Raw genomic sequence first — 22,186 nt, 5'->3', positions numbered from 1 at the left:
GGCCCTTCCAGCCAAGCTGGTTCTTGACCTTGAGAAATTAAAGGACAAAGTCATGGGCACAGTCCCAACCACCCAAGGTTAGAGCTTGCAGACCAGCAGTGCAGAGCTGAGCCTTGGCCCTCTGAAAGCATCGAGAAATGAAGCCATTTAACTACACCCAATTTTCAGCAGAGCCAAACCCTCAAGGACAGTAGAGAATATAAAAATAAAAAGCCCTATCCAAAGAACTTTTTATCTAACTTCAAAGGATAAAGGAAAATCAGTTCTCACAGATGAGAAAGAACCAGTGCAAAAACCCTGGCAAAAGTGCCTTCTTATGTCCAAATCATCGTACTAGCTCCCTAGCAATGGTTCTTAACCAGATTGAAATGGCTAAAATGTCAGACATAGAATTCAGAATCTATGGCAAGGAAGTTCATCAAGATACAAGAGAAGATTAAAACTCAATCTAAGGAAAACAGTAAAATGATCCAAGGATTGAAAGATGACATAACCTTTTAAGAAAGAATCAAACTGAACTTCTGGAAATAGAAAATTTACTACAGGAATTTCAAAATACAGTTGGAAGCATGAACAACAGAACAGACCAAGCTGAGAAAAGAATCTCAGAACTTGAAAATCACTCCATCAAAGAAACACAGGCAGACAAAAATAAAGAACACAGAATTTAGAAAAATGAACAAAACCTCTGAGAAACATGGGATTATGTAAAGAGACCAAAACTACAACTCATTGGCATTCCTGAAAGGGAAGGAGAGAGAAGAAGTAACATGGAAAACATATTTGAGGATATAGTCCATGAAAATTTCCCCAGTCTTGCTTTCAGCATGCGTATTAAAGAAATTCAAAGAACCCCTTTAAGATACTCTATAAGGTAACTATCCCCAAGGGACATACCCATGAGATTCTCTAAGGTCAATGCAAAAGAAAAAATCTGAAAGACAGCTAGAGAGAAGAGGCAGGTCAATTATAAAGGAAACTCATCAGGCTAAAAGCAGACATTTCAGCAGAAACCTTAAAAGCCAGAAGAGACTGGGGGCCTATTTTCAACGTCCTTAAAGAAAAGAAATTCAAACCAAGAATTTCATATCCTGTCAAACCAAGCTGCACAAGCAAAGGAGAAATAAGATTCTTTTCAGACAAGTGAATGCTAAGGGAATTCATTACCACTAGACATGCCGTACAAGAGGTCCTACAGGGAGTGCTAAACATGGCAAAGAAAGAAAGATACATGCCACCACATAAACCACACTTAAGTACATTTACTATTGACACTATAAAGCAACTATACAATTAAGTTCTATATAACAACTATCTAACAGCACAATATCAATAGGATATGTAAAGTTTCAGGATACAAAATCAATGTACAAAAATTAGTAGCATTTCTGTGCACAAATAACATACAAGCTGAGAACCAAATCAAAAACCTAATCTCATTTACAATAGTCACAAAAGGAAAAAAATACCTAGATATACAGCTCACCAAGGAAGTGAAAGATCTCTAATTAGAATTACAGAATACTGCTGAAAGAAATCAGAGATGACACAAACAAATGGAGGAACATCCCATTGTGCATGGACTGGAAAAATCAGTATTGTTAAGATGGTCATACTTTTCAAAGAAATGCACTATCCTATCAAACTGTCAATGCCATTTTTCACAGGATTAGGAAAAACCTAAAATTCATGTGAAGCTAAAAAAGGAGCCTGAATTACTGGAATAATACTGAACCAATAGAACAAAGTCAGAGGCATCACACTACCTGATTTCCAATTATACTACAAGGTTACAGTAACCAAAACAGTATGGTACTGGTACAAAAACAGACACATAGAACAGTAGAACAGAATAGAGAGCTTAGAGATAAAGCCACACACCTACAATCACCTGATGTTCAACATAGTCAACAATAACAAACAATGGGCAAAGGACTCCCTATTCAATAAATGGTGCTGGGACAACTAGATAGCCATATGCAGAAGAATGAAACTGAACCCCTACCTTTCACCATATACAAAAATTAACTGAAGATAGATCAGAGACTTAAATGTAAGACCTAAAACATTAATAACCCTAGAAGGGAAGGAGGCAAAGCAACATGGCCAAATAGAAGCTTCCACCAATTATCCTCCCCAAAGGAACACCAAATTTGACAACTATTTACACAAAAGAAACCCTCATAAGAACCAAAAATCATTTGAGCGATCACAGTACCTGGTTTTAACTTCATATTGCTAAAAGAGGCACTGAAGAGGATAGGAAAGACAATCTTGAATTGCCAACAAAACCCCTCCCTCATCACCTGGCAGTGGCCATATGGTACAGAAAGAGAATCTGTGTGCTTGGGGAAATAGAGCACAGTATTTGTGAGACTTTGCATTGGAACTCAGTGCTGCCCTGTTTCAGCAGAAAACAACACCAGGGAGAACTCAGCCCATGCCCAGAGGGAGCATTTAGATGAGCCCTAGATAGAAGGGAATTACCCACGCCAGTGGTTGGAACTTGAGTTCCAGCAAGCCTAACCACTATGGGGTAAAGGGCTCTGGGGTCCTAAATAAACTTTAATGGCAGTCTAGGCCACAAAGACTGCAACTCCAAGGCAAGTCCAAGTACTATATTGTGCTTGGGGCCAGTAGCCTTTGGGGGCATGTGACCTAGTGGAACACCAGCTGTGGTAACGAAGGGAGTGCTTGTGTCATCCTTCCCCCAATCCCAGGCTGTGCAGCTTGTAACTCCTAAAGAGGCCTCTTCCATCTGCTTGAGGAAAGAAGAAAAAGGAGTAAAGAGGATTTTGTTTTCCAACTTGAATACCAGTTTAGCCACAGTAGGATAGGGCACCAGGTAGAGTTGTGAGACCCCCATTCCAGGCCCAGTGGTACACACTGTGGACCTTGGGTAAGACTCTGAGATGTGCTGGTTTCAGGTGTGACCTAGCATATCCACAGCTGTGATGGATATGAGAAGAGTGAGAAAAGATTCTTTCTGCTTGAAAAAAGCTGAGGGAAGAGTAAAGGGACTTTGTTCTGCAGCGTAGATACCAGCTTGACCACGGTGGAGAAGAGCACTAAGTAGGCTCTTGGGTTCCCAATTTCAGGACTTGGCTCTTGGATGGCACTTGTGGACCTACCCTGGGCCAGAGGGGAGACTACTACCCTGAAAGGTGAGTCCCAGGACTGCAAAATCCACCACAAGCTGACTGAAGAGCCTTTGGGACATAAGTGAACATTGGTGATACCCTGGCAATATTCCCCATGGGCCTGTGGTAGTAGTAGATATGAGGAGAGACTCTGCTGTCTGGAGAAAGAGGAGATAAGAGTGGGAAGGACTTTGTTTTGTGGTTTCAGTGCCAGCTTAGCTGCAGTAGACTGGAATACCAGATAGATTTCTAATGTTTCGAGCTTTAGGCCCCATCTCATGGACAACATCTCTGGACCTGTCTGAGGCCCAGGAGAACTCACTGCCTTGAAGGGAAGAACACAAAACTTGCTGGTCTTGCCACCTGCTGATTGTAGAACCCTAAGGCCTTGAGCAGTAGCCAGATAGTGGTTATAGCAGGCCTTGGGTGAGACTCAGTTCTGTGCTGGCTTTAGGTCTGTGAAAGCACAGTTCCTATGGTGGTTGCCACACAAGTGCTTGTGTCACCCCTCCCCCAGCTCCAGGCAGCTCAGCACCAAGAAAGAGACTTTGTTCGCTTGGGAGAAGGCAAGAGAACAAGAGTCTCTGTCTGATAATCCAGAAAATTCTCCTGGATCTTATCCATGACCACCAAGGTGGTACTTCTATGAGTCTTTAGGAACTACAGCATTACTGGGTTGGGGGTGCTGTCTAATCCAGATACGGCTTATATTGCAACACTTCGGTCCCTTCAAATACCCTGAAAACCTTCCCAAGAAGGATGGGTACAAACAAATCCAGAAAGTAAGGACTGCAATAAATACCTAACTTTTTAATGCCCAGACACTGACAAACATCTACAAGCATGAAGACCATCCAGGAAAACATGACCTCACCCAGCAACCTAAATAAGGCACCAGGTCCCAGTTCTGGAGCAACAGAGATGTGTGACCTTTCAGACATAATTCAAAATAGCTATGTTGAGGACACTCAAAGAAATTCAAGATAACACAGAGAAGGAATATAGAATTTTCTTAGAGAAACTCAACAAAGATATTGAAATAATGAAAAAGAATCAAGCAGAAATCTTGGAGTTGTAAAATGCAATTGATATACTGAAGAATACATCAGAGATTTTAAATAACAGAATTGATCAAGCAGAATTAAAAATTACTAAGCTTGAAAACAGGCTATCTGAAAATACACAGTCTGAGGAGAAAAAAAAAGAATTAAAGAATAAAGCCTGCTGAGGGATCTAGAAATTAGCTTCAAAAGAGCAAATCTAAGAGTTATTGGCCTTAAAGAGGAGGTAGAGAAAGAGTTTGGGGTAGAAGGTTTATTTAAGGAGATAATAACAGAGAACTTCCCAAACCTAGACAAGTCAGTAATATTGACTTAAATATGTCAATATTCAAGTACAAGAAGGTTATAGAACACCAAGAATATTTAACCCAAAGAAGACTACCTCAAGGCATTTAATAATCAAACTCCCAGAGGTCAAGGATCGTGAAAGCAGCAAGAGGAAAAAAAATGTAATATACAATGGAGCTCCAGTACACCTGGCAGCAGACATTTTAGTGGAAACCTTACAGGTAAAATGCTCTTTTCCCCCTTCAGCACTTTAAATATGGTATGACAATTTTAAAATGCTGAAGGAAAGAAAATCTTTTACCCTAGAATAGTATCCCCAATCAAAATATCCTTTAAAAATGAAGGAGAAATAACAACTCTCCCAGACAAACAAAAGCTGAGGGATTTCATCAACACCAGACTTGTCTTACAGGAAATTCTAGGGAAAGTACTTCAATCAGAAATAAAAGAATATTAATGAGCAGTAAGAAATCATCTGAAGGTACAAAACTCATTGGTAATGGTAAGAACACAGAACAACACAGAATACTGTAACTGTGGTGCATAAACCACTCTTAAGTAGAAGGACTAAATGATGAACCAATAAAAATAATAAACCCAACAACTTTTCAAGACATAGTTAGTACAATAAGATAAATAGAAACAAGAAAAAGTTAAAAAGCATGGGGACACAAAGTTAAAGCATAGAGTTTTTATTACTTTTTTTTTGCTTGATTCTTTATGCAAACAATGTTAAGTTGTTCAGCTTAAAAATGAGTTATAAAATAGTATTTGCAAGCCTTATGATAACCTCAAATTGAAAAACATACAGCTGATATATACAAAGTTGAAAGCAAGAAATTCAATTATATCACCAGAGAAAATTGCCTTCACTAAAAGGAAGACAGGAAGGAAGGAGAAAAGGCAGAGAACACCACAAAACAACCAGACGAGTAACGAAATGGCAGGAATAAGTCCTCATTATCAAGAATAACATCGAATGTAAATAGACTAAACTCTCCAATAAAAAGATGTAAGTGGCTTAATGGATAAAAAATAAGACCCAATGTCCTATAGCCTACAAAAAACATACTTCACTTATAATGACACACATAGAGTGAAAATAAAGGGATGGAAAAAGATATTCCATGCCAATGGAAATCAAACAAGAGCAGAAATTGCTTTACTTATTTCAGACAAAATAGACTGCAAGACAAAAACTATAAGAAGAGACAAAAAAGATCACTATATAGTGATAAAAGCATCAATTCAACAAGAGGATAAAACAACTGAAAATATATATGCACCCAACACTGGAGCACCTAGACATATAAAACATATGTTATTAGAGCTAAAGAGATAAATAGGCCCCAATACAATAATAGCTGGAGACTTCAACACCCGCTTTCAGAATTGGACAGATTTTCCAGACAGAAAATCAACAAAGAAACTCTGGACTTAATCAGCACTATAGACCAAATGGACCTAATAGATATTTACAGAACGTTTCATCCAACAACTGCAGAATACACATTTTTTTTCCTCAGCAAGTGGATAATTCTTAAAGATAGATTGTATGTTAGGTCACAAAAAAGGTCTTAAAACATTCAAAAGGATTGAAACAATATCAAGCATCCTCTCTAACCACAATGGAATAAAACTAGAATTCAATAATGAGGAATTTTGGAAACTATGTAAAAACATGAATATTCAACAGTATGCATGCTCCTGAATGACCAGCGGGTCAATGAAAAGTTAAGCAGGAATCTGAAAAAATTCATGAAACCAATGTTCATGGAAACATAACATACCAAAGCCTATGAGTAAAAGCTAAATATTGAATACACATGGACATAAATATGGGGAAAAAAGACACTGGGCAATACATAAGTGGTAAGGGTGCAGGGTAGTGTGGGTTGGAAGGCTACCTCTTAGGTACTATGCTCACTACCTGGTTGATGGGGTTACTCATACACCAAGCCTCAGTGACATGCAATTTACCCATGTAACACACTTGCATATGTACCCCTAGAATATAATATGAAAGTAGAAGAAGAAGAAATTGAATAGGTACTGTAATAAAAGAATCTTTACTACAAGAAGCTATAAATTGTGTAATTGACTTATGAAAGCACCATGGAAAAACCTAGATAATCCAAAAATAAATGAATGCTTTAGTCATAAAAAATGAGGCATAAAAATCTTAAGGAAATAAGTAATTGTCATTTTTTCATTATCTTTTAATATGTAGGAATTAGAAAGGTATATCTGAATATGTGAGTAAGAATATTTGGTATCTATTATTAGATTAATGATGCGTGTTCTCTTAAGCCAGTCATATGAATCACAGTAGGAAAGAGATAGAAAGAAGGGCTCTTGAATAAGGCAAATACAGAAAAAATAGAAAAGAGAGTTGGAAACTACTATTGTAGATATTATTATTAGAGGAAAGTGTTCAAAATTTCTTTAATTCACAATGAAAAACTCAAATATATGAAGTCATTCAGATATGAGTCCTTGCTATAATTTGTTTCATTGGAGATTCCATGAAATCTTACATAGACACTTTGATCATCTGCAAGTAGGGACAGTTTTTTTTTTTTTTTTTTTTTTTTTTTTTGGATGAGCACTGGGACTTTATTACACGGCACGGCACTCGTGACAACGGGAGGGGTGGGCAGAAATGCAGGCCGGAACATTCCACAGTCCAGGGACGGTTGGTCATTCAGAAAGTATGTATTTCCAGAACACTCAGTAGTAAGGCCGTCTAGGGTTGTTCAGGGGGTTGGGCCGGAAGCGGTAGGCCAGCATCATCCTCTTGCGGAAGGCCTCGTACTCATCGTCCTCCTTGGAGAGCTCGGCTGGGTGGTCAATGCCGAAGCCGGCACCATCCACTGTGGTGGTGCCCTTGTTCACCGGGTTCTTGATGCCCTGGCCCTCCGAACCCAGCCCCTCGCCCTCTTTCCAGCCCATCTTCATCAGCATCTGGTAGCCAATGTTCTCCACAGTCAGCTTGAACTCCTTGTACTCCGAGTAGTCAGGCTCGCGGCCCTCCTTCAGGGCCTTGAAGGTCTCCATAAACTTCTCCAGCTCATCTGGAGGCAGGAAGTCTCCGATGAAGTGCTTGCCCCGGCCCATCTTTGTCAGTTGCTCGGCCCATTCCCTGGTCTTGTCCCTCTCCATGCGCCGCAGTTGGTGCTCCCAGGTGCCCAGCTCGCTGTCTACCTCCTCATCGCTGTCGTAGCCGTGCTGGTGCTGCTGCACTGCCTTTTCCCACAGCAGCTGCATGTCCTGCATGGCCCGCTTGTGCTGCATGATCATGTCGTACATCTGCCGCATCTCCTGCTGCTCCTTCAGCTGCTTCTTCTGGGCGTCCGACAGCTCTGTGACGCCCACTAGACCCACAGGCTTCCCCTTCTCATAGCCAAGCCCCTTGAGGTCCTGAACTGACAGAGGTGAGGGGGAGGCGTCCACGTCCCTCTGCACCAGCTCAGCAGGTGGGAGCTCTACCTTATCCTCTTCAGGCCCCCACCGGCTCTTCCGCTTCCTCTTCACGGTAGCTGCGGAGGCTGGCTTCCCAGGGGCAGCTGGAGCAGGGATGACGGTGGGCATAGGCGTGGATGAGGCGGGGCAAGTGGTGGCTGGGGGTAAGGACCCTGACAGGGCTTCAGGAGGGGACTTGCGCTTCAGGCCGGGGTCGGGTGCTGTGAGGCTGCCTGCGGAGCTGGCCTTGGCTTTCCGGAACTCCTCCAGCTTCTGTCGGTAGTACTTGTACCCTTGGCTGTTGGGCTCGTAAAGAAAGCTGAATGCCTGGTTCTCACGGTTGTTCTGGAGGGCAATGGTTTCCACCTCGGGACCCCCATCCGCTATGAACCTGGCCAACTTTTCTGCAAGGTTCTTGACCTCTTCGTCCTCTGGGGGTGAAACTTTCTGAGAGGCTGCCTGCGACTTCTGTGCTTCCTTTCTTATCTCAGCCACCTTCTTCCTGTAGTAGAGGAATTCCCTGCTATTCTTATTGTGCAAAAATGCAAATGCTGGATTATCCTTGTAGTCCTCCATAGCTACTTTTTCTAACTCGGGGCCTCCTTCTGCCACAAAGCGGGCCAATTTCTCTATCACTTTCCGAGTCTCGGCTCCCTCTGGGGGTGAAACTTTGATCTCTAGCCACTGCTCATAGTCCTCCTCCTCGTCCTCATCGGGGGACTGGAAGACACTTGGGCGGTGTGCCACGGGCAGCTGCTTGGCGTGGGAGTAGCTCTTCATGGGGCCTGGCAGGCTGGTCAGCCCCAGGCCTGTCCGCCTGCTGATGAGCAGGGACCTCTTCCCGGCACTGGGGGTGGGTGTGCTGGGAGGGGCGCTGGGAGCACTGGGTAGGGCATCTGTGCTGGTCTGTGCCTTCTGCAACTTCAGAAACTGCTGCAAGAAGCTACCATCGTTGGCAAACTTGTTGGAAACACAGGAAGAGTTGTGTGCATTTGTGATTTCGCCAGGATGTGGGGGCTGAGGGCTGGCCACCTGATTCTGCTTGGCTTTCTGTTCCATTTTGGCTTCAATTTCCCGTTTCTTCTGAGCGATGAGCTCTTCCTGGTGAAGGATGTTCATGTTCATTTTTCCAGATTTAGGGGGAGCAACCCCAAACCACCGGTTAGCCTTTCCTGCAACATCCCGGTTGTCCATCTTGAGACTCATCCGGGACAGTTTTATTTCTTCCTTTCCAATATGTGTAGTTTTAAAATTCCAATGGCAACAACTTCCATTACTACATTGTATAAAAGTGTTGAGAATGAACATCTTTGCTTAGATCTTGTAGTTAAAGAGAAAGGTTTTTACTAGTAAGAATCATGTTAGCTACAGGTTTTTAATGGATGCTCCTTATGAAGTTCAGAAAGTTCCCTATATTCTTAGTTTGCACATTTTTTGGTTTTTACATGTAAGGGTTGTTTAAACAAAACAAAGACTATAAAACAAAGACCATATATGGCAAGAAAAGCCTAAAGTATTTACTATCAAGTCATTTACAAAAGAAGTCCAACCTTTAGTCTAATGATAGCAATGGAAAGACAAAGATTGTCAGAATGAATAAAAACATCATCCATCTATATATTGTCTATAAGAAACTCACTTAAAATACAATGATATAGGTAGAATAAAAGAAAAATGGTGGAAAAGATATAACATGTAAATAAGCAAAATAAAGCTGGAATGGATATATTAATACAACACCTAGGAAACATCATGATAAAGAAAATTACTAGGAAAAAGATGATCGTTATATCATGATAAAGTGATGACTTTACCAATAAGATGTAACAATCTTCAACGTGTATATATCAAACAGCAGAACTTCAAAATACTTGATGTAAATGCTGACAGGAATGAATAGAGAAATTGAGAAATACACAATTACAGTTAGAAGACTTTAACACTCTTCTCCCAGTAATTTATAAACTGATTAGACCGAAATTAGTAAGGATAGAGAAAAAATAAACAATTCTATCATCAGCAAGATTTAATTAGCATAGTCACAACCATCCACCCAACCATAGCATAATATACTTCTTTTTAAAGGCACATGAAAAATCACCAAGATAGAGTACATATTGGGTCACAAAACAAACTACAACAAACTTAAAATAATTTAAATCTTATAAAATATGTTTTATGACCTTAATGAAATCATACTAGAAATGAATGACAAAGACATAACAGGAAAATCACCAAACATTTGGAAATTAAGCAATACACTTTTATTTATTTATTTTTTTATTATTATACTTTAAGTTCTAGGGTACATGTACATAACGTGCAGGTTTGTTACATATGTATACTTGTGCCCTGTTGGTGTGCTGCACCCATCAACTCGTCAGCACCCATCAACTCGTCATTTACATCAGGTATAACTCCCAATGCAATCCCTCCCCCCTCCCCCCTCCCCCCTCCCCGTGATAGGCCCCAGTGTGTGATGTTCCCCTTCCCGAGTCCAAGTGATCTCATTGTTCGGTTCCCACCTATGAGTGAGAACATGCAGTGTTTGGTTTTCTCTTCTTGTGATAGTTTGCTAAGAATGATGGTTTCCAGCTGCATCCATGTCCCTACAAAGGACGCAAACTCATCCTTTTTATGGCTGCGTAGTATTCCATGGTGTATATGTGCCACATTTTCTTAATCCAGTCTGTCACAGATGGACATTTGGGTTGATTCCAAGTCTTTGCTATTGTGAATAGTGCCGCAATAAACATACGTGTGCATGTGTCTTTATAGCAGCATGATTTATAATCCTTTGGGTATATACCCAGTAATGGGATGGCTGGGTCATATGGTACATCTAGTTCTAGATCCTTGAGGAATTGCCATACTGTTTTCCATAATGGTTGAAATAGTTTACAATCCCACCAACAGTGTAAAAGTGTTCCTATTTCTCCACATCCTCTCCAGCACCTGTTGTTTCCTGATTTTTTAATGATTGCCATTCTAACTGGTGTGAGATGGTATCTCATTGTGGTTTTGATTTGCATTTCTCTGATGGCCAGTGATGATGAGCATTTTTTCATGTGTCTGTTGGCTGTATGAATGTCTTCTTTTGAGAAATGTCTGTTCATACCTTTTGCCCACTTTTTGATGGGGTTGTTTGTTTTTTTCTTGTAAATTTGTTTGAGTTCTTTGTAGGTTCTGGAAATTAGCCCTTTGTCAGATGAGTAGATTGCAAAAATTTTCTCCCATTCTGTAGGTTGCCTGTTCACTCTGATGGTAGTTTCTTTTGCTGTGCAGAAGCTCTTCAGTTTAATTAGATCCCATTTGTCAATTTTGGCTTTTGCTGCCATTGCTTTTGGTGTTTTAGACATGAAGTCCTTGCCCATGCCTATGTCCTGAATGGTACTACCTAACTAGGTACTAGGTCTAACATTTAAGTCTCTAATCCATCTTGAATTAATAGTTTAATGAGAAAGTTTCATGGGAAATTTAAAAATGTATTGAATAAAAAAATGAAAACGCAACAAATCAAAATCTGTGGGATACAATTAAAGTAGTACTTACAGCAAAATTTACAGCAGCAAATAAATGCCTATAGTAGAAACACAGGGCCAGGTGTAGTGGCTCACACCTGTAATCCCAACACTTTGGGAGGCTGAGGAAGGCGCGTGCCTTGAGCCCAGGAGCTCGAGAAAAGCCTCGGGAACGTGGCGAAACCCTCTCTCTACAAAAATGAAAAGATAATTAGTCAGGCATGGTGGTTTTGCCTGTAGTCCCAGCTACTCAGGAGGCTGAGGTGAGAGGATTGCCTGAGCCCAGGAGGTCGAGGCTGTAGTGAGCTGAGATCATGTCACTACCCTCCACCCTAGGTGACAGAGTGAGACCCTGTGTCAAACTTAAAAATAAAGAAAAAAAGAAAAGAATAAAAATCTCAAATCAATAAGTTTCCACCTCAATAAACTAGAAAAAAAGGGCAAAAGTAAGACAACATGAGTGGGAGAGAAAAATAATAAAGATAATAGCAGAAGCTGAAAAAGTAAAAACAATAGACTATACTCTATATTGCTAACAACAGAGTATATACTATAGTATAGTTTGCTGGTTTATAGATCTGTATCTTTGTTCTATATAGACACTGTATTTTTTATACATGGATATTAAATTGAATAAACAAAATTGCCTCTAGCAATACTGACAAAGAGAAAAAAGAGAGAAGGCACAAATTACCAATATCAAGAGTGAAACACAGAATGTAACTTGCAGAGGATAAATAATAAGGGAATACTATGAGCAACTCTATGCACACAAATTGGACCATTTAGATGAAATAGATTAATTGCTCAAAATCTGCAAATTATCAAAGCACAGGTGAAACAGATAATCTTTAATAGTCTTATAAAAACCTGACAAAGAAATCTTCAGGCCCAGGCACTTGCAGTGATGATTTTTACCAAATATTTAAAGAAGAAATAACACCAATTCTGAGCACTTTCTTCCATCAGATAGAAGCAGCAGCAACACTTCCCAACTCATATGGTGAAGGCAGCTATCCTGATACCTAAACCAAAGATAGTACAAGAAAGGAAACTTACAGAACAATATTCTTTTTGAATGGAAATGAAAAAAGCCCTTAACAAAATGCTAAAAATGGAATCTACTAATATATGGAAAGAATAATATATGCCCAAGTACAGTTTATTTCAGGAATGAAAGGCTGGTCCAACACTTAATAATCATAATCAATCAATACAAACCACAATAAAGAATAAAAACTACATTATTAAATCAACTGATGCAGAAATAGCACTTGACAAAATTCAACACCCACTCATGATAAAAAATCTCAGTAAACTAAAACTTAAAAGTAACTTCCCCAAACTGATGAACAACATCTTCACAAAACCTAACATAATACTTAATGTTGACAGACTGAATGCTTTCCCCTTTACGTGGGGAACAAGGAAATGATGTCAGCTGTCACTCTCATATTCAACATAATGCTTAAAGTCCAACTCAGTGCAAGAAGGAAAGAAAAGAAATGGCATAAGAGGAATGGAGAAAAAAGATGTCTGTCTTTATTTTTTTTTAATTTTTAATTTTTTTATTATTATACTTTAAGTTCTAGGGTACATGTGCACAATGTGCAGGTTTGTTATATACGTATACATGTGCCATGTTGGTGTGCTGCACCCATTAACTCGTCATTTACATTAGGTATATCTCCTAAAGCTATCCCTCCCTCCTACCCCCTCCCCACAATAGGCCCCGGTGTGTGATGTTCCCCTTCCTGTGTCCAAGTGATCTCATTGTTCAATTCCCACCTGTAAGCGAGAACATGTGGTGTTTGGTTTTCTGTTCTTGCAATAGTTTGCTGAGAATGATGGTTTCCAGCTGCATCCATGTCCCTACAATAGTCTTTACAGGTCATGGCAAGGAGCCTACAAACAAATTACTAGAGCTTACAAATGAGTTTAGCAAAATGTCACTATAAAGAAAAATAAATCATATTTATATATGCTAGCAAAAAACAACCCAAATAAAAATCAAAATTTAAAACATACCATTTATAATACTTCAAAAATAAAATATGTAGGTATAAATCTGATAGCGTGTCTATGAGATCTGTCTACTGAAAGCAGTAAAACTTCAATAAAAAACAATCTAAACAAATGGAGAGACATACAATGTTCATTAATTGGAGAGCTCAACTTAAAAAGACGTCAGTTCTCCCCACAATGATTTCTTCATTTAATTCCATTTCTGTCAAGACCTCATTTAACTCAATTTCTATTAAAATGGATTTTTGGCGGATATCAACAAGCTTATGCTAAAATTGTTGTGAAAAGGCAAAGGAACTAGAATAACTAAAACAATTTTGAAAAAGAATAACAACATTAGAAGAGTAATGCAACCTGATTTTGAGATTTACTATATAACTGCAGTAATACAAAAATGTGTGGACTTCACAGAGGGATTGTCACATAGACTAATACAATAATAGAGAGTTCAGAAACATGCACAGAAGTCCAGCCAACTGATTTCGGATAAAGGTGCAAAATAAATTCAATGGAGAAAGGATACTTTTAAAATAAATGGTGCATAATGCATTTGGAATTCATACATGTTTTTGTGTCAGTAGTTCTTTCTTTTTTGCTATAATTCTATTCAGTGGATGTACTGTATTTTATTTATTTTTCAAGTGAAGGACATTTGGGTTGTTTCTGGTGATTATAAATGTTTAGGATTTTTTTTTTGTGAACATAAGTTTTCATTTTTCTTAGGAAATACCTAGAAGTAGGATTGTTGGGTCATATAACATGCATATTCTTATCTTTGTAAGAGACTACTAAACAGTTTTCTAAAATGGTTGTACCATGTTGAATTTCTATCAACAATATATGAGATTTGCAATTGCCCTGCGATGTCACTCACACTTGGTAATGTCATTATTTTGTATTTTATCCATTTTATTCATGTGAAGTGCTATCTCATTGTGATTTTAATTTTCACTTTCCTAATGATGAGTAGTATTATGTAATGATTTCTAATGACTAATAACTCATTTCATATCTGTGTCTTTTTTGGTGAAGTATCTGTTCAAGTCTTTTATCCCTTTTTTAGGGGTTGCTTATTTTATTATTATTGAGTTGTGAGAGTTCTTTATTTGGGCTACACGTTCTATGTCAAAAGTGTAAGTTACAAATATCTTTTCTAAGTATATGGCTTATCTTTTCATTCTCTTAACAGTGTCTTTCATAGAACAGAAGTTACACATTTTGATTAAGTCTAATTAACCATTCTTTTCCTGTTATCACTTGTGCTTTTGGTGCTGTAGTTAGAAAATGTTTGCTTAACCCAATGTCACAAAATTTTCTTTCGTGTTTTCTTTAAGAAGTTTTATAATTTTAGGTTTTATCTTTAGGTGTATCAGTTAACTTTGAGTTAATTTTTGTATGATATGTAAGGTAAGGGTCAAGGTTTTTTTTTTTTTCATATGGATGTCCAATTTTCCCAACATCATTTATTATTTAGTTCACTAATACTTCTTCCGTTATATTAAATAATTTTATCTTTAAAATTTCCATTGAGTTCTTATTTTTAGCTATTATATTTTTCATTTCTAAAACTTCAATTTATTTTTTTTATTTTACAAGGTCTTTTTGATATGTTCTTTTTATTTGTTCATTACTGCTTTTTCTTTTTTTAAACATTTCATTCATACTGTTTTATATTGTGTATCTAATAATAAGTATATATTTTTAAAGGTATATCATCTTTATTCGTTGTTGTTTAAAGGTTTCCTTAAATTTTAGCTGTAAAACAAATATATCTCCATTAATATTTTTTATTTTTTATTTTTGTGAGTAGATAGTATGTACATATATTTATGGGGTACATAATATGCTTTGATATGGCATTCAATGCATAATAATTACATCATGAAGAAGGAGGTATCCATTCCCTCAAGCATTTATCCTTTGTGTTACAAACAATCCACTTATACTCTTTTAGTTATTTTAATATATACAATTAAGTTATTGTTGACTTTAGTCACTCTGTTGTGCTATCAAATAGTAGGTCTTATTCATTCTTTCTATTTTTTTTTTTTTTTGACACATTAACCATGCCCACCTCCCCGTCCAACCTGTCACTATGCTTCCCAGCCTCTGGTAATCATCATTCTACACTCTGTGTCCAATTGTTTTGATTTTTGGATCCCACAAATAAGTGAGAACATGTGATGTAGTCTTTCTTTGCCTGGCTTATTTCACTTAACATAATGATCTCTAGTTTTATCCATGTTGCTGCAGATGATAGGATCTCATTCCTTTTTTATGGCTGAAGAATACTCCATGGTATATAAGTATCACATTTTCTCTATCCACTCATCTGTTGATGGACATTTAGGTTGCTTCCAAATCTTGGCTGTTGTGAACAGTGCTGCAACAAGCATGGGAATGCGGATATCTCTTTGATATACTTATTTCCTTTCTTTCAGGTATATACCCAGCAGTGGGATTGCTGGTTGATATGGTAGCTCTATTTTTAGGTTTTTTTGAGGAAACTCCAAATTTTCCTCTATAGTGGTTGTATTAATTTCTGCTACTTTTATTTATGGTGGTTTGTTTCCCTGTGTATTGGTGATTTCATATTGTGAGATCATATTTAATTGATCTCATTCTGTGAGACACTGAGAGTCTAAATTGGAATTGCTGTCACACAAGATTTGTATGTTTCTACCAGGAACTAGTGGTTCTACTGATCTGGCACCACTTTCACTTTGTTTGAGAATCTAAGCCTAATGCAGAGGACTTAGGTTTAGGTTCTCGTCTCGTTCTGGGTTTAGTCTTCCCTTTCTAATACTGGTTTTGACATTTGTCCTAGAATAAAAATGCCATCTTTTGCTCTTCCTTATTGTTCATCATTCTGGCTACAGCTCATTGTCTCTTTCCCACCCTTCACCTCCACCTCCACCTTATGTGACCTATGTGGTGACATGTCTTACTTTCTTGTAAGCTCAGCAATACTTTGAAAAGATTGATTGTGTAATTCGTTGAGGATCTAGTTATATTTTGAATGCTTTTTTATGGCTTTTATGAGGGCTTTTCAGAACGTTTATTAGCTATACTGCAGGAAGCAGAGATGTTTTATTTTTCTTTCTTTTTAAAGGCTGTACCTAGAAATGGTCACATGTCATATCTGAATAAAAAAGGCCAGGCGCTGTGTCTCACACCTGTAATCCCCACACATTAGGAAGCTGAGGCAGGTGGATCACTTGAGGTCAGGAGTTCGAGACCAGCCTGATCAACAACACCGTCTCTACTAAAAACACAAAAATTACCCAGGCATGGTGGCAGGTGCCTGTAATTCCAGCTACTCAGGAGGCTGAGGCAGGAGAATCACTTGAACCCAGGAGGCAGAGGTTGTAGTGAGCTGAGATCACACCACTGCACTCCAGCCTGGGAGATGGAGTAAGACCCTGTCTTAAAAAAAAAAAAAAAAAGAATTAAGACAAAAACTCTTTTTTTTTTCAGGTTTACAGTCCAAGCAGGTTCTAGAGTAGCCTTTTACCCTCACTTTTCATTTTTTATTGACATACTGAGTGTAGACACTGTTAGTCATTCGTCTTCAGAAGGTCTATGAGAAGAAACATCCTAGAAAACCTAGAACACATCCTAGAAAGCCGATTGCAGAGCACAGTTGATTCTCAATCCTTTTCCTTTGGGATAGAGAACATTAACTTCTTTTTACTCGGTCATATTGGGAAAAAGAAAAACTGTAGATTTATGAACCTCAGTGGCACATGCTGTCTCATAGAAGTAATCATGAAATCTGTGGTCACAGTTTCTACAAGGGGCAAACATGTGTCAGCTGGAAAGCAAGGGAACTGTTCTCCACTATGGAAATATGGGTGAAATCTTTCATACGCCTCCCAACTTTAATCTCTTTTTTTTTTACTAAAATAGATCTGTTGTATTTTAAATAAGCCACAGAGGGCTATAAAGAACTGGATTCAAGTGTGGAGCCAATGTAAAGTTTCAAGAAAATTCCTATCAGGAAAGGTAGATATGTTACCTGCCCATTGACCTCTTTTCTAATAAGCATAATTTTTGTTCTCACTTTATTTGTTCTTTTTCAGTATTCATTTTGTTTAACACAGAACTGGACTTTCTTTTCTTTCTTTCAAAATCTAAAACAGAGTTTCTGTTTCTGAGGAAAAACATAAGTTAATTGAATTCTTGCTATGTTTGAACATGTCCCCAGATGTTCATGTGTTGGAAACTTAATTCCCAATGCAGCAATGTTGAGAGATGGGGCCTTTAAGAGGTGATTAGGTCATGAGGGGTCTGCCTTCCTCAATAGATTAATGCTGTTATGACAGGAGTGGGTTAGTTGTGAAAGGAGTGGGTTCCCTGTAAAAATATAAATTTGATCCACTCACCTATGCTCTCTTGCCCTTTTGCCTTCCACCATGGGATGATGCAGCAAAAAGGCCCTCAGCAGATGTGGTCCCTCAGTCTTAGACTTCCCAGTCTATAGAACCATGGCCAAATACATTTCTGTTCATTTAAAATTACCTGTTCTGTTGTATTCTGTTATAGCAGCACAAAGTGAACTAAAACAGTGCTCACTGCAAAACATGTTCTTTTTTGTCCTGAAACTACCATCACCTCTCCTTTCCCTCTTTCTATGAAAAGACAGAAATGTCATGTGTTTCCAATAAAGATACCAACTTCTGAAATATATATCAAGTGTATACTGTGTCAGGATAGGGTTGCCAGGTAAAATACAGATTGCCTGAATTTTTTTTTTTTTTTTTTTTTTTTCTGTAAATGTAGCAAACCCTAGTCAAAAACCAGGTAGACAGGTCACTTGGGGTAAGGCACATGGTGAAACCCTGTCTCTATTAAAAATATCAAAACTAGGCCGGGTGCGATGGCTCACTCCTGTAATCCCAGTGCTTTGGGAGGCCAAGGCAGGCAGACAATGAGGTCAGGAGTTCGAGACCAGCCTGGCCAATATGGTGAAACCCCATCTCTATTAAAAATACAAAAATTAGCTGGGCGTGGTGGCACATGCCTATAGTCCCAGCTACTCAGGAGGCTGAGGCAGGAGAATTGCTTGAACCTGGGAGGCGGAGGTTGCAGTGAGCTGAGATTGCACCACTGCACTCCCACCTGGGTGACAGAGTGAGACTCTGCCTCAAAATAAATCAATAAATCAATAAATAAAAATAAAAACTAGCTGGTCATGATGGCGGGCACCTGTAATCCCAGCTATTTGGGAGGCCGAGGCAGGAGAATTGCTTGAACTGGGGAGGTGGAGGTTGCAGTGAGCTGAGATCGTGCCACTGCACTCCAGCGTGGACGACAGAACAAGACTCCATCTCAAAAATTAATAATAAAAAAAAGAAAAATAAACCAGGTAGGTACTTTACACAGTTTATCCAAAATATTTATGAGAAGACTACAAAAGACAAACAATGAAATAGGAATTTGAATCCTGCTGTGTCTTGTTTTCCTTGTCCTACACTGACTCTAGAAATCTATGTAATAAAGGCCATTGAGAATACACAGTGGAATTGATACCTGTGCTGAACTGCCATCTTTTCTAGAATGAAGGCACTTATATCACCTAAGAATTAAGCTTCTAACCAGAAACCCACAGAGAGTAAATTGAGAATAAATTGTCAAAAGGCTCGAATACCCAGAAAAAGAAGTGAGAGAAAAAAACATTTTTACATAGTTTGACCTTTTATTACTCTCCATGGTTTGAGCCATAACATGTTCTGAAACATGATTTTTATAAGTGGCATATTTGGGGCCAAAAATATAAACAAAAAGCTATTCTCATCAGACCCCTCAATAGCTACTAACATAATTATTTCTAATTTTCCATTGAGTGAATGTTCTGTGATTTAATAAAGTGAATTATTTTTTAAAATTACAAGAAAGGAGGCCTATTTTTCTTTAACTCTAAAAGGATCAAAAATTTATTCTGAATAAAATTATGGGTGTGGTCACATAATAGTTGAAAGGCTAAGACAGAAAACTGTATCTCATGCTTGTGAACCAATTTGTGAGAACTGACCATTTTCAGACAGAAAATCAATCCCAGAGATCTTAAGTGACCCCTTAGTGACCTCTCCACTGGCCCAGTATAATAATAACAACAGTGGTAGATGAAGTGAGGTTATATATGCCGGTGGGTTGGATGGAAGTACATCTTAGAGCTGTTATTTCCAGGCTTTGGCCATTCATTTACTACCTAAATGATTTTTGCAATATCAATATGCTCTTGTTATTTACTTAGTTTCTTTAAATTGTGTCTTCTTTCACTTGAAAATAAATTTGTCCTTATACTAAGTAATAATATTCATGAAATCATGTTTGATAAAACAGTTATGTTTATTTCCAGCAAATATTAAATCATAAACTTAACTTAAAATTTAAAACATCTCTTTGTGAGCCACCTAAAATCAATCAGTACACCCATGTACACATGGTGTTATGTATATAACACTTTGGGAAAGATTGTCTTAGAGAAGGGGGCAGCACATTTTGGCTGGTTGCCTGTTTGTATAAACAAAGTTTTATTGGAACACAGCCAGGTCCATTTATTTTTATATTTTTTGGCTGCTTTTGTGCTATAATGGCAGGTTAAGTAGTTTTGACGGTGAGCATATGTCTTACAAAACTGAAAAATATTTAGTATACGGCTCTTTACAGAAAAGTTTGTCAATCCTTGGGTTAGAGGAATACTCCTCATTTGGGTTTTGTCCATTTCCATGACTGTCCTCTGGTTCTCATTCATGATACAAATCTCCCTCTCCTTAGAAGTGTCTTTCATGAGAAGCAACTATTCTACCTTCCCCTGTGAAGACCAGACTAGAGAAAACCTACTTAAGCATAGGCTGAATCCACAGAGTCTAATGAAGGTCTGTTGACAGATCTCCACCAAATATCTGTTGGCTTGAAAGGGATACATTTCTGTTTGCTGCAGAGACTAGCTGTCTCATTATTCCCCAACCAACTAGACTGAACATTCCAGCATCTTTTTCTCTCCCATCTTCAAAATAGAGTGACATAAGATGAGATTTCAAGCTTGAAAACAGACTTTGAGTAAGAATTCAACATTGATGTGGCTGTCACCTCTAGCTCTGATATCTATATTCCTAAGTGTGGGCAGCTTCTGTTTAAGGTAAAGTTGAACATTTTAAGCAGAAAAGCAATTTTCATCAGGTAAAGTAAGGGGGAAAATTTGTAAAGCTGTGTCACCTTACATTATACTGTCTGGCTTTTTTTTTTTTTTCTCAGTCATTTCTTGTGAAAGAGAATAAAAGTGCTCATATAAAATAAAGTGAAATTTTCTAATTTTGAGGACACAAGAGAAATGGCTGTGTGTATGTGTGTTAGCTATTACTGGCTCTGGAAATATGTTTTTATTGCTCTTATTACTATAACTATAGATAATCAAGACATAAAATTAAAATTTGTAATATATATCCAGTTAATGAGATAAGAAAGTATCACAACTAAACATTTTTAGTATATTTCTTCAAGATGTTTGTGGACTGACGAACCAAATTATGAACAAACTATTGAGGCATTACAGAGAAGATAATGATCCATTGATATTGATGCGTGTGTATATATTTAAGGTGGGAAAGGATTGGAAAAATGTTCATAGAGGAAATTTTATTTTGGTCTTGAAGGATGAGTAGGAGTTTTCTAGGTAGAAAAGCAGGTGGAAGACATTTCATGAAAAAGGATTTGTTCTTCTCTTACAAGAGTCAGTGGTAGGACGTTATAAAAAGCACTAGCTGCACATCAATTTTAACCCTTGACAAGCCTTTAAGAATGTTTTGAGGTCATTTTCTGGGTCTGTTTGGTGGGTCTTTTGCAAATAAGTCACTTATTCTCAGGAAAAAAAATGCTTCCTTTTTCTTGGTTAAAGAATATATATCCCCTAGTTTTTGATTCTTTGTCTTGACTCACTAAACCAAATGACTTCTGTAGCTTGGTCTGTGATGGAGCAGTGGAGGTTCAAGTTTGAGAAAGGAAGCAAGACCTAAGCTTTGGCCATACTGTTACAGAAAGATTTTGTTCCCTGGGTGACAGCTAAAAAACCTCCCTGACACATCTGCACATCACACCATGATTCGATATTTTCCTGACTTCTCTATGGTTTGGGCCCTTCCTGCCAATTCTCCATTTGCCTCTGCAGCAGCAATGGAATCAGTCAGCAGATGCTGATCTTGTCTTTCTGCATCTGCAAGTGTCCCACAGGGCTAAGATCTCATGTTTCCTACAGTTCAGCATTTATCCTTCTCTCAGGAAATAGCATTTATCTTGTCAGGGAAAAGCAGGTGCATAAACTTCTATACCAGGGACTCTGTACCCAAGAACAGAGAGATTTGTAGGGCCCTTTGCTGATGCAGGCCATCAGAGCAGCTTTTGGTCTGCTAGTCTTGACAGTTCCATGGAGCAGAGCAAGGGCTTTGTCATGATATCACAAACCAAAGGGGAACAGTAGAATAGGATCAAAGGCAGAAGGGTGGCTTTCATAATCTAACCAGAGGATATCAAGTGATAGGTTCTAGTTAAATTTGGCAGAGACATATGTCGTGGGATCTCATGGAGAAGCCGTTGGTTGTATAGCCTGTACTGCAGGGGGTGGCGTGGGAAAGACGCTCCAGCTTTTCCAGTATCAGTGTCATCTGGAGGAGGGCTGAAGTGACTCATC

General features: G+C 38.4%; 1 pseudogene across 1 annotated transcript; it reads right to left on the bottom strand.

Moving 5' to 3' along the window:
- Positions 1-7,088: 7,088 nt before the first annotated feature.
- On the bottom strand, positions 7,089-9,157 carry LOC111539522 (annotated as a pseudogene). The gene has a single exon (XR_002730703.2). The product of XR_002730703.2 is annotated as an SURP and G-patch domain-containing protein 1 pseudogene (transcript).
- Between the last annotated feature and the right edge of the window lie 13,029 nt (positions 9,158-22,186).

The sequence above is a fragment of the Piliocolobus tephrosceles genome, chromosome 2 (genome assembly GCF_002776525.5).
Source record: "Piliocolobus tephrosceles isolate RC106 chromosome 2, ASM277652v3, whole genome shotgun sequence".
NCBI classification, from domain to species: domain Eukaryota; kingdom Metazoa; phylum Chordata; class Mammalia; order Primates; family Cercopithecidae; genus Piliocolobus; species Piliocolobus tephrosceles.
The sequence above is the reverse complement of the archived record's forward strand: the minus strand, read 5'-3'. Positions and strand labels throughout refer to the sequence as shown.